Source organism: Pan troglodytes, chromosome 4 (genome assembly GCF_028858775.2).
Source record: "Pan troglodytes isolate AG18354 chromosome 4, NHGRI_mPanTro3-v2.0_pri, whole genome shotgun sequence".
Classification (NCBI taxonomy): Eukaryota; Metazoa; Chordata; class Mammalia; order Primates; family Hominidae; genus Pan; species Pan troglodytes.
The window spans coordinates 152,375,949-152,388,614 of NC_072402.2; the positions used below are offsets into that span (position 1 = coordinate 152,375,949).

General features: G+C 49.8%; 1 protein-coding gene and 1 non-coding gene across 5 annotated transcripts in view; both read left to right on the forward strand.

Moving 5' to 3' along the window:
• The first annotated feature begins 1,876 nt into the window (after window positions 1-1,876).
• The window catches only part of LARP1 (La ribonucleoprotein 1, translational regulator), a 134,777-nt gene continuing 123,987 nt past the window's right edge, over window positions 1,877-12,666 (forward strand). For 2 of the 4 annotated variants that reach the window (XM_054684737.1, XM_054684738.1), the window contains exon 1: window positions 2,099-2,155. The gene's annotated coding sequence lies outside the window, so the exon portion shown is untranslated. Of the gene's footprint in view, window positions 2,156-12,666 lie in introns of all 4 variants that reach the window. The other 2 variants (XM_009450030.4, XM_054684736.2) reach the window with 2 other exon arrangements.
• Window positions 4,896-4,979, forward strand: MIR1303 (microRNA mir-1303). Its single transcript, NR_035657.1, has one exon. It is a non-coding gene; the product is annotated as a microRNA mir-1303 (primary transcript).

The window sequence follows — 12,666 nt, forward strand, 5'->3', positions numbered from 1 at the left end:
GGCATGGGGCCTCAGAATCCAACAGGGGCATCACCAACAGGGCTTAACCTCCTGCTCCCCCTCTGTAAAACTGGGGATACCAAATTTCTGCCTCACAGAGCTGACCTATTGCCTGTTAAGTGCTTTCTGCAGGCAGGCTCATAGTAATGCTCCACCATTGTTGCCATGTTCATTACCAAGGATGTGCACTCTGCAGAAGAGCACTGACCAGGTAGACCCAGAGAAGGGCCATGAGAGAAACTGATCCAACGCTTGAGAGGGCGGAAGATGCCAGAAGAGGCCGTGATTACCCATTCTGGCATTCAGCGCTTTCCCTGGTCTTGTTTCAGCCTACTTTGCTTGCCTGGCCTCCGGCTGCTCTGGGTGGTCTATTCAGTGGGCCAGCACACATGCAACTTCTTCCTGTGTCTACCGTCCCCACCCCACAAGAACCTCTTCCTCCAAGGAGCCGCCTTGACCAGCCCAACCCTTAAGAATCACATAGCCCTTATCACAAATGGATCGATAGGGTGGCTACAGAGATGCTAGACACAATCATATCCATAAAGACTCTGAAAAACAGACATACATTCTCAATTATACACACAGACACACACATGCAACCTCAAGATGCCCTGTAGCCCTGGTCACAGACTGATCACAAATGTATTACCATACACATGCACACACACAAATATCCAAGCATAACACGATCTCAGACAGGAGTCCCGTATACACATACACATTTATACAATACTGGCACACACAAAAAACCCCCACACATACCCCCCAAGGATATGCTGTCACATTCACAAACTCATAAATTCACATAAATATGCATATTTAAAACAAACTCAGGAAAGTCCATAGGTCTTATACAGTTAACACCTAGGCATATAAAGATACACACCTGTCCATATACACAGAAATGTATTCTTGGCACACGACCTCATATACAGCTATTAATGTGCTTACATACATAAGGCATACATATATACACATTATTCAATGACACATACACTCCTATATATTCACCCAAACACACATATGTAACAGACATACAAAAAGACATTTAAAAAAATTCCATTTGTCCTCTTCTATACACATAGATGTACTCCCATAGTACATTTTATTCATTCATCATTTATATTACAAAACATTGCTAAGGAAACTTCCTTGGTGTGACTTCCAAATTCAACCTTGTGTTATAGCTACTGGTGTAGACTAGCAAAAATGCATCGAGTAGGCTCATTTCTCCCTTTAAATTTCCACTTGCGGATACGCCTTGTGGATTTGCTTTCTCCCCTGCAAGCCCTCACCTCTCTCTGTCCCCCTTTTTTTTTTTTGAGACAGGGTCTCACTCTGTTGCCCAGGCTGGAATGCAGTGGCGCGATCTTGGCTCACTGTAGCCTCCGCCTCTGCCTCAGCCTCCCAAGTAGCTGGGACTTCAGGCGCGCGCCACCACGCCCAGCTAATTTTTGTATTTTTAGTAGAGACGGGGTTTCGCCATGTTGGCCAGGCTGGTCTTGAACTCCTGACCTCAGGTGATCCGGCAGCCTCGGCCTCCCAAAGTGCTGGGATTGCAGGCGTGAGCCACCGCGCCCGGCCCCTCTGTCCCTTTTTGACTGCCCAGTCCCCCAGGCCTCCGCTGGAAGGCGCTCACTAAAGGTTCAGAGTCCGAAGCCGCATTCCCGGGCACCCTCCCCGGCCCCTCCCATCCCACAGAGGCAGGGCTGGGTCCGTGGGTGTGGCAATGAACCACGTGTACCCACGGGACTCTCGAAGTGGGGGAGGGGAAGGGGCGCAGCACGCCACCCTCCTTTCTCCGCCCCTGCCCTACCCTCTCCGCTGTTCCCCCACTGTCCTCCCCCAGCCCAGCCCAGCCCAACCTCAGCCGGCCGGGGGAGGAGGCGGGAGCTGGGGCTTCGAACTGCTCCCTCCCACCTCCGCCTCTCCCCCGTCTCCTCTCCCCCTTTCCTCTTTCTCCTCCCCCATCCCACTTCTCTCTCCTTTTCCTCTTTCTTTCTCCCCTCCTCCCTCCATTCCACCCGCCTCCTTTTACCCCGCCCTGCCAGTCGTCCTCCCCCTCGCCCCCTCCGCCTCCCTCCAGCTCCGCCGCCAGAGGCTGAGTCATCGCTGCGGCGCTGCCGGCCGTGCTGGGAGAGCAGGCGAGCAGGTAGGGAGGGTGTGAAGCAAGCGACGCCGTGCGACCCGGCACCACCGTCTGGGCCCTTTCCCGGAGAGGCCTGGGGAGGGGGCACCGAAAGGGGCCCGGGCCGCGGTGGGGGACGGGCGACGGGCCCCCAAGGCACAGATCTTACCCCTCAACCCCCATCCTTACAGGAGCCGCTTTGCAGCATTCTCAGCCGCACATGCAAATTAATACCTAACATTAGGGTGGCATCTGGGCCAGGCAAGTGAAACTGACGGCCCACGGACAGATCTGGCCGGCACCTGATATTTATTTGGCTCACACAGTGTTGTGTTTGTTTGTTCTGAAGTTTTAACTATTAATAGTTGCCAATACTTAAACATCACTCATTTCTTGAAAAATCAGATTCCCAACTCAAAAAATTAGAATATATGTCAACGTATTTCCCATGATAACTCTAGCCTATTTCTGAGTGGGGATACCTTTGTGTAGTCAGGGCATTGCACCCTTCCTACCTGCTCGCCCTCTAGTTTGCCACAGTCTCCGCTACTCCCTACTGTTTCACCTAGGCCACTGAACTTCCTTTGTGTTTCCTGCCAGGCCTCATATGGAATGATTCCTAGTCTAGTCCACCCCATTCATATTTTACATGGGAATTAGGAAGTGAGGGTAGGGCATTTCCCAAAGTCACATGTGGCCTTAAAGCTGAAGGGGAACCCCGCTTTTCCTCACCCACTAATCTTTTCTACCAAACCATTCTGACTCCTTTGGTATGCAGGCTAACATAGGGAATTCTTTTGTGAAAAGTGTGTTCCAGAAAATGATCTGGGGATCAGAGTAGACCTCAAATGGGAGATGATTTGGAGCATACAGCACCTCGTCTTTGGAGTTGATGGTAGCCTCTCACAGTCTTTCCCTTGGAGTGGAAATAGATGACAAAACTAGGGTGGATAGATGAATGGAACAGTTGGCCAATCTGGTATATTTGGTTATAAGAAGTTGTTTTCGGGTCATTGGAAACCTGGCTTAGGAGACACTGTTGCATAAGGGCTACAAAGGCAATATGCCACTTTGCTTGGATTATTCTCTAGTCTAGTGCTTCTCAGCTCCTAATGTGTACATGATTCCTGTAAAGTGTAGATTCTGACGTGGCACGGTGGCTCACACCTGTAATCCCAGCACTTTGGGAGGCCAAGGCAGAATTGCTTGAGCCCAGGAAATTTGAGACCAGCCTGGGCAACATGGTGAGATCCCTGTCTCTACAAAAAAATTAAAAATTAGTTGGGCGTGGTGGCCTGTGCCAGCTACTTGGGAGGCTGAGGCAGGAGGATCCCTTGAACTCAGGAGGTGGGGACTATAGTAAGCTGTGTTTGTGCCCCTATACTCTAGCCTGGGCAACACAGTGAGACCCTTTCACAAAAAAAAAAAAAAAAAAATTGTAGATTCTGATTCAGTAGGGCTGGATGGAACGAACCCAAGATCCTGCATTTCTGACAGACTTCCAGGTGATGCCAGTGTTGCAGGCCCCTAGACCCTCCTGCCTTTGAGTAGCAAGGGTGTGCACTCCTTGCGCTTCCGGTCTATTCATGGGTACCATTGCTGCATGACGGCCAAGAGAAGGGGTTTGAAGTCCCACAGTGGACTTCACAGTGGATCCCAGCCTACCCCTTAACAGTCAGCTAACCTCAGGCCAGCTGCCCATCCTCTCTGTGCCTCCATTTTTTCATCTGTTCCATTGAAATCAAATAATACTTCCTTAGGAGCATAAAAAAGGCAGAATGAATGTGTGACCCCAGCACAGTCTGTGCCTCATGGCAGGCCCTCTGTAAAGATAGTTTCTACCATTGTGCGCTCTCTCATGGGCAGTGAAACCCAGAAACGACGTGGTTAGGGAGTGGGATATGGAAGGGATATGGAAGGTATTTCAGGATAAGAATTGTACCCCTTGGCTGGGCGCGGTGGCTCATGCCTGTAATCTCAGCACTTTGTGAGGTGGAGGTGGGCAGATCACAAGGTCAGCAGTTCGACACCAGCCTGACCAACATGGTGAAACTTCGTCTCTACTGGAAATACAAAAATTAGCTGGGCATGGTGACGCGCACCTGTAATCCCAGCTACTAAGGAGGCTGAGGCAGGAGAATCACTTGAACCCGGAGGGTGGAGGTTGCAGTGAGCTGAGATCGCGCCACTGCACTCCAGCCTGGGTGACAGAGTGAGACAACATCTCAGAAAAAAAAAAAAAAAGAATTGCACCCCTTAATGTGGCCTTCTGAGCCATGCAGGGTGGTCACTGCCCAGCCTACCCCTTAATGCTCTCCTACCTCTGTCCATGCTTCCACCACAACGGCCACCTATTAGGTCCTTCGGCCATGGTACCTTCTCCCCTCAGAGGCCTTGCACATGCTGTTCCTCATATTCCAAGCTGGCTGGCCCCTTCTTATCCTTCAGTCTCAGCTCCTACGTTACTTCCTTGGGGGTGCCTTCCCTGATCTCAGAAGTCTAAGGGTTTAGCGTAGAAAGTGGGGAGCAGGGAACATCTCTTTGGGCTGCATGTACATAGGGAAGTCACCGTATCTACTTAGATTCTAAGTTTATTTAAAGCAGCTTTGGATAGGGGTGAACTAAACGCTGCCTCTGCTAGTCTATACGATGCCTTTGTGCAGATTAGAAAAAGGGGTCGGGCACAGTGGCTCGCACCTGTAATTCCAATACTTTGGGAGGCCAAGGTGGGAGAAACACCTTGAGGCCGGGAGTTTGAGATCAGGCTGGGCAACATAGCGAGACCTCAACTCTACAATTTTTTTTTTTTTAATTTTAGAGACGGGGTCTTGCTCTGTTGCCAGGCTTTGTGCAGCATGTAAACTGTACAGCCCTAAGTGGGAGCCCTACTGCTAATGCTTCCCCAAGCTACCTCGTGATTCGCTTAATCCTCCTGTGCCTGGATTAAGTCTCTTTTATAAACTTTCTTAACCCCGTAAAACTCATCACAATTGGGATTAGGTATCTAGGGAGTTATTTATTTAAAATCTGCCCCCTACACTAGACTGTACTGCATCAAGGCAAAGACATATCCGTCTTGTTCTAGGCTGTATCACTAGTGCTTAGTACGGTTCCTGCACCATAGCAGGTGCTCCACAAATGTTTTCTGAATATTTCAGGAGCTCATTCTGTACCAGGAAAGCTAGGACTCTTACTGAAACAACTGTGGGCATAGGATGAGACAGGCACAGAGCTAAATGTGTGGTGCAGCCCCAGTGAGGGAGATGTCACTTCTGGCTGCGGGGATGCTCCGGAAGAGGTGGTGTTTTGGCTGGGTCTGACAGAACAGATGGAGTTCATTAGACTTAGATGGGTGGGGGAGTGTTCTTGGCATTGGGAATAGCAAAAGCAAAGGTGCAGAGGGAAAAAAGTTCAATGTGTTCCTAAGACAAGTTACAAATTGTGATCAGCAGAGTGGCCAAATGTGTTTTGTGAATTACCTGCCAATATTTATTTTAAAATCAGGAGATTTCACATAAAGATCCAGATTTTCCAATTCTCTTGAAAAATCGAAAGGTCCCACCAGGTAGCAATAGACTGGCACTGAGAAGTGGCTGTTCGTTTTGAAGGTGTGGGCTTACTCCAGTTTGCCACAGTCCTTACCTTTCCCAATTGCATCACACCTAGCTCTCTTCACTCATTACTGTCCCTTTCTGGCTTTGGAGATGGCAGACAGACTGTTTGATTGGCACACATGGGAGTTGTAAGGAAGACTGGTTCAGATCCTACAGACCCTTAAATGCCAGCTAATTAAGTAACCTGGTAACTCTGCAGGGATTGCAGGGGTCTTCTCCAGTCCCATGGATCACTGTCCAAGTATCCCTTGGCAGAGCCATGCCTGACTTCAGAAGAAGGAACTTCAGGCCAAGAAGGCTGGTGAAGTTCTGGAAACCAAGGAAGCAGAGAGCTCTGCATGAGGCTTTCCTAGAGAGAAATCAGTCTCTGTCTCTCTTAGACCGACCCCTCTGTCACAGCATGGTGCTGTGATTTTGCTAAGAGGCAGGGGTGGGTCTGGGGGAAGATGGACGGTGCTTCCAAAAGGCTAAATTTTAGTCTCAAAGGTTTCTGATTGCTGACACATAGGTGATATCTAACTTGCTTTTGTTTAGCCTTGAATATTTTCAAATATAATCTTCAATATTTCTGTTACAATATTGTAGCTTGCTTCTGTTTATAAAAATAATGCAGCATTTGAAAAAAAATTGGAGAACATAGAAAAATAAAGATGAAGATAATTATCTATAGTAATCTTCCCACCCAGATGTAACATGTTAACATATTGGTGGATTTCCTTATGTTTATTTTTTTCAGTGTATTTATACTTTTGTGTGTTGTGTGTGTGTGTGTGTGTGAGACGGAGTCTCACTCTGTCACCTAGGCCGGAGTGCAGTGGCGTGATCTCGGCTCACTGCAAGCTCCACCTCCTGGGTTCACACCATTCTGCTGCCTCAGCCTCCCTAGTAGCTGGGACTACAGGCACCCACCACCACACTCGGCTAATTTTTTGTATTTTTAGCGGAGATGGGGTTTCACCGTATTAGCCAGGATGATCTCGATCTCCTGAACTCGTGATCTGCCTGCATCGGCCTCCCAAAGTGCTGGGATTACAGGTGTGAGCCACTGCGCCCGGCCTGTATTTATATATAAGTTGGGAGGCTGGGCACTCATGCCAGAGCTTTGGAAGGCGAAGGTGGCAGGAAAGTTTGAGGCTAGGAGTTCAAGACCAGCCAGGATAACACGGAGAGAACCTGTCTCAACAAAAAAAATTTTTTAATTAGTCGAGCCGCAGCCAGCTCTGCCTCTTGTCAGGGCCTGGAGTCCTGGGTGAATCCTGCAGGTTTTTGGTTGCACTGGCCCAGGGAAGAAGTTGGGGTTTGTCAGGTGGGCTCTCCTGGGGGTCCTCTAGTGGCAGAACTGAGTAGGGGATTATCCGAGGCATCTGGAGATGCATGTCCCTCAGTTTCCCTGCGCCTCCCTTTCTGAGTAGGTGTACAAATGAGTGACCTAGGCCAAGAAGTGAGTTGCCACAGTGAAATGGGTTGGTTTTTGTCTTTGATGCTTCGGGTCTGGGCCCCTTGCATTTGCAGCCTGTTGTGACAGACACAGGGAGCTCTATGTGCCAGCCTGTGGCTGCCCTGCTGTTGGGTGTCCTGGGGGTGGCGAGGCTCCTGCAGTCTCATCCGGGGAGGGGGTGTGCTGTGCTGAGCACTCTATCCCTGAATATAGTTTATTTTTTCTACATTTGAATTCTGTTATAGATTTATGTAAAAATACATTGTCTTTTTGAAGAATGAAAAAGTTCACATCTTAAAAAAAAAAATTAGCTGGGCAGGCCGGGCGAGGTGGGTCAAGCCTGCACTTGGGGAGGCTGAGGTGGGCGGATCACGTGAGGCCAAGAGTTTGAAACCAGTCTGGCCAACATGGCGAAACCCTGTCTCTTTCTGCTAAAAATACAAAAATTATCCAGGTGTGGTGGTGGGTGCCGGTCATCCTAGCTACTCGGGAGGCTGAGGAGGAGAATCACTTGAACCCAGGAGGCAGAGGTTGCAGTGAGCCAAGATCACACCCCTGCACTCCAGCCTGGGCGGCAGAGGGAGACTCCATCTCAAAAAAAAAAAAAAAATTAGCTAGGGCTAGTGGCACATGCCTGTAGTCCTAGCTACTTGGAAGGCTGAGGTAGGAGGATCTCTTGAGTCCAGAAGGTTGAGGCTGCAGTGAGCCATGAATGCATCACTTCATTCCAGCCTGGGCGACAGAATGAGACCCTGGTTCAAAAGTGAAATAAAACAACATTGGAAGCATATTTCTTTTGCCCTTGATTTGCCCTTTTTCACTTAATATTATATGGTGAATCTTTGTGAGAATGTATTAATGCATTCCTTTTATAAAATTTTTACATAAAAAATTAAATTCAGAAAAGAAAAATAAATACTATATATTGACACCATTTTTCCAAGTTATTAAATATGTTTTGAGAAAACATTTTGCGCCGGGCACAGTGGCTCATGTCTGTAATCCTAGCGCTTTGGGAGGCCGAGGTGGGTGGATCACCTGAGGTAAGGAGTTCGAGACCAGCCTCGCCAACATGGCAAAACCCCATGTCTACTAAAAATACAAAAATTGGCTGGGTGCGGTGGCTCACGCCTGTAATCCCAGCACTCTGGGAGGCCTAGGCGGGTGGATCATGAGGTCAGGAGTTTGAGACCAGCCTGGCCAATATAGTGAAACCCCGTCTCTACCAAAAATACAAAAAATTAGCCAGGCGTGGTGGCGGCGCTTGTAATCCCAGCTACTTGGGAGGCTGAGGCAGGAGAATCGCTTGAACCCAGGAGCAGAGGTTGCAGTGAGCCAAGATCATGCCATTGCACTCCAGCCCAAACGACAGTGTGAAACTCTGTCTCAAAAAAATAAAAAATAATCCGGCGAGGTGGCAGGCACCTGTAATCCCAGCTACTCTGGAGGCTGAGGCAGGAGACTCACTTGAACCCAGGAGGCAGAGGTTGCAGTGAGCTGAGATCGTGCCATTTTACTCCAGCCTGGACTACAGACCATGACTCCGTTTAAAAAAAAAAAAAAGAAAGAAAAGAAAAGAAAAAACATTTTGCCGGTTTGTTTCCTTCCATTCTCAAAGTATAATCAGAGATCTAACTCTGTTCATCTTGCCTAAATGGATAAAATTAATATTATCACCTCCATTTTACAGAGGAAGTTGAGACTCAAAAATGGAGTGATTGGGCCTGGCGTGGTGGCTCACGCCTGTAATCCCAGCACTTTGGGAGGCCAAGGCGGGCAGATCACCTGAGGTCGGGAGTTCGAGACCAGCCTGGCCATCATGGTGAAATGCTGTCTCCACTAAAAATACAAAAAAATTAGCTGGGCGTGGTGGCACGCGCCTGCTTGAACCTGGGAGGTGGAGGTTGCACTGAGCAGAGATCGCGCCGTTGCACTCCAGGCTGGGTGACAGAGCCAGACTCTGTCTCCAAAAAAATTAAAATTTAAATTAAAAAAAATGAAGTGATTTACTCAAAATCAAGTAGCTAGCAGCCCTCGGAAGGCAGGACTACACACCTCAGGCCTTGTGAATCTAGGTTAGTGGTGCGGGGGAGGGCACGCACACAAGCCTGCTGCCCCTACCCCATTGCAGTTAGACAATGCCAGCTGTGCTTTAAGTTCTGAGAATCAAGATGGATTTAAACTGAATGAAGTTAATTTGGGTGGACTTCATGGAAGCAGCAGGTTTCATGTAGGATCGAGAAAAGGTTTGTCAAATTCATAGGTACATTAGGCACCCAACCCTGCTGACTCCCGGGCTAATAATAATAACTGGCCTTTGTCGTGCGGCACGCCCCTTACTAAGGCTTTGAATACTCCTTATGTTAGTTAATCCTCACACCCAACTGTATGAAGCACGGTTATTTTCACCGATTTAAAATGAAGAAACAGAAGTACAGAGAGGGAAAGTGACCATCTCAGGGTCGCACAGCTAGTGAGTACCAGGGCAGAGACTTGAACTCGGTCCGCCCGGCCCCAGAGCGAGACCCGCCACTACCTCCACGCACCCTCCCTGCCTGGGTGATATGGATGAGCAGCAGGCGGAGGCTTTGTCCCCCCAGCTGCGGAGAGCAGGGACTCCCAGGCACGATGGGCCCCGCCCGCACTGGTGGTGTGCAGAGGACGCGCAGGTCTCGCTGGGATGACCCGGGCGGGGGGCTGTGCGACAACGGCCTGGCGGGACAGGGCGCCTGGAGCCCGTTTCCACCGCCGCACAGTCCTCAGGATTCCTGAAGAGGTAAAATAGATATTTAAAAAACCCCGGATTCCCCGGAGTATTCGGCATCCCAGCCGCCCGTCCTCAGCCACAGTATCTTGATTCCTCTTTGATTCTGAAATAAATTGCATCAAGAAAGAGTATCAGGGCTGGGCACGGTGGCTCATGCCTGTAATCCCAGCACTTTGGGAGGCCGAGGAGGGCGGATCACGAGGTCAGGAGATCGAGACCATCCTGGCTAACACGGTGAAACCCCGTCTCTACTAAAAAAAGAAAAAAAAATTAGCCGGGCGTGGTGGCGGGCGCCTGTAGTCCCAGCTACTTGGGAGGCTGAGGCAGGAGAATGGCGTGAACCCGGGAGGCGGAGCTTGCAGTGAGCCGAGATCGCGCCACTGCCCTCCAGCCTGGGCGACAGAGGGAGACTCCGTCTCAAAAAAAAAAAAAAAGAAAAAAAAAAAAAGAAAGTATCAGACTTGCAATCAAGAGATACAGCCCGAGTTCTAGTCCTACCCCTGCCACTATCTGACTGTGTGACCTTGGGCAGTCGCTTCCCCTCTCTGGGCCGCGGAGGTTAAAACTGGCCCTTTCCCCCGTCTCTGCAGCTCACATCCCCCTGCGACGTGGCCGCCTGGCCGCCGAGCTTTCGGGGTGCTGGGAAGCACGAGCTGCGCGCAGGTCGTGGGGTCCGCGGGTGGCGGCCCACTCTGCTCCTGCCCGACGCCCAGCTTGGGGTGCCGTTCGTTGAAAAGGCTCCGGGATCCTGCGGAGACTCAGCCCCGCCCCACTGCCCTTCGGCATGAAGGTCTGCACAAGGTCAGGGAGGATCTTGCATTCCTCCCTTCGTCCCTGTTCCCTGGGGCAGCTCACGTGAATGGGCACCCATCCTCCAACCTGATAGCGCTCCTCGGCAGCCCTCGGTTCATCCCCCATAGGGCCGCGGGTGAGCGTTGTCAGGCACAGCCCTGCTCACCCTTTCCGTTCTTTTTTTTTTTTCTTTTTCTTTTTTGAGGCTCTGCCTCAAAAAAGTGGCGCGATCTCGGCTCACTGCAACCTCCCCCTCCGGGGCTTAGGCGATTCTCGTGCCTTAGCCACCTGAGTAGCTGGGACTACAGGCCTGCGCCACCACGCCCGGCTAATTTTTGTATTTTTAGCAGAGACGGGGTTTCACCATTTGTTGGCCAGGCTGGTCTTGAACATCTGACCTCAGGCGATCCACCCGCCTCCGCCGCCCAAAGTGCTGGGAATACAGGCATGAGCCACCGCGCCCAGCCCTGCTGGTTCCTTTCGAAGGAAACCTTCGCTGGCTCCCTAGTGCCCTGGAATAACACTGAAACCCCTTAGAACGGTGGAGAAGGCCTATCTCCATCTGCCCCAACATCATTCCCCAGTTTCGCGTTCTTCCCTCACCTTAAGGAAGTGCTTAGAGATGTTTAAAGCAGAGGTTCAGGAGTCTACCAGTTCCTAGCTATGTGACTTTAGGCCAGTTGCTGCTTATTGCTAAACCTTGATTTCCACATCCTTAAAATGGGGGTGGCAGCACCCATTCCGCAGGACAGGCTGAGGATTAAGTGAGTCACTTAGCATAGTTCCTGGAACACACTCAACTCACCCTAAGTGCTTGTTATTATAATTCTCAGCCCACATTTGGCTACCACCTCCTACTTCCTCAAGCTTGTCATTGTCTTTCCCTACATTGTGCCTCCATGCATACCTGGAAAGCCCTTCCTCTTCTCTTCCCCACCCTGTAGGTTCTTACACACCCTTTAAAGCCCAAATCAAAGGCCATTGCCTGTGAAGACTTCTACCCTTCCTGCCAACAGGGTAAAGAGTTCTTCCTCCTCTATCTGCTCATCATCACCTAGGGACCACACTCAGCATCACACATGGTGGACAGCTGGCATTAAGTGCCTCCTGCCAACCTCAAAGGAAGAGGCTGGGGCATGAAATATAATTTGAAGAGTTTACTTGAGTCAAAGTGAGGACAGCTGCTGAGAAGACTCAGAATCAAGTAACCTCAGATATGAGCTCCATTTGGCCTTTGTTACATACAAGCAGGTGTTTAAACATATATATGTGTGTGTGTATGTATATTTCCTCCCACCTCAGCCTCCCTAGTAGCTAGGGACTACAGACACGCACCACCATACCCAGCTAATTTTAATTTTTTTTTTTTTTGTAGAGACAAAGTCTCATTATGTTGCCCCGGCTGTTCTCGAACTCCTGGGCTCAAGGGATCCTCCTGCCTCAGCCTCCCGAAGTGCTGGGATTACAGGTGTGAGCCACTGTGACTGGTCACAAGCAGGTTTCTTTGTTTCATTTTGTTTTGAGATGGGGTCTCACTCTGTTGCCCAGGCTGGAGTGCAGTGGCATGATCTCGGCTCACTGCAGCCTCAAACTGTTGGGCTCAAGCAATCCTCCCACCTCAGCCTCCTAAGTAGCTGGGACCACAGGCATGAGCCACCACGCCCTGCTAATTTTTTATTTCGTTGTAGAGACGGATTTTGCCATGTTGCCCAGGCTCACAAGCAGGTTTCTAAAGACAAAAAAAGAATAGGGAGAGGGCTATTACAGAGTTGTGTGTCAGGAATTCTCATTGGTTTACAGAAATAACATTGGTTCGTGATTGGCCTGGCAAGCAGTTTTAAGAGATGAATACATAGCTTAAAGTGGGATGTAGGACTGATTACTGTCTCATTTATTAATTTAAAAGGACTTGAATTGCCCAGAT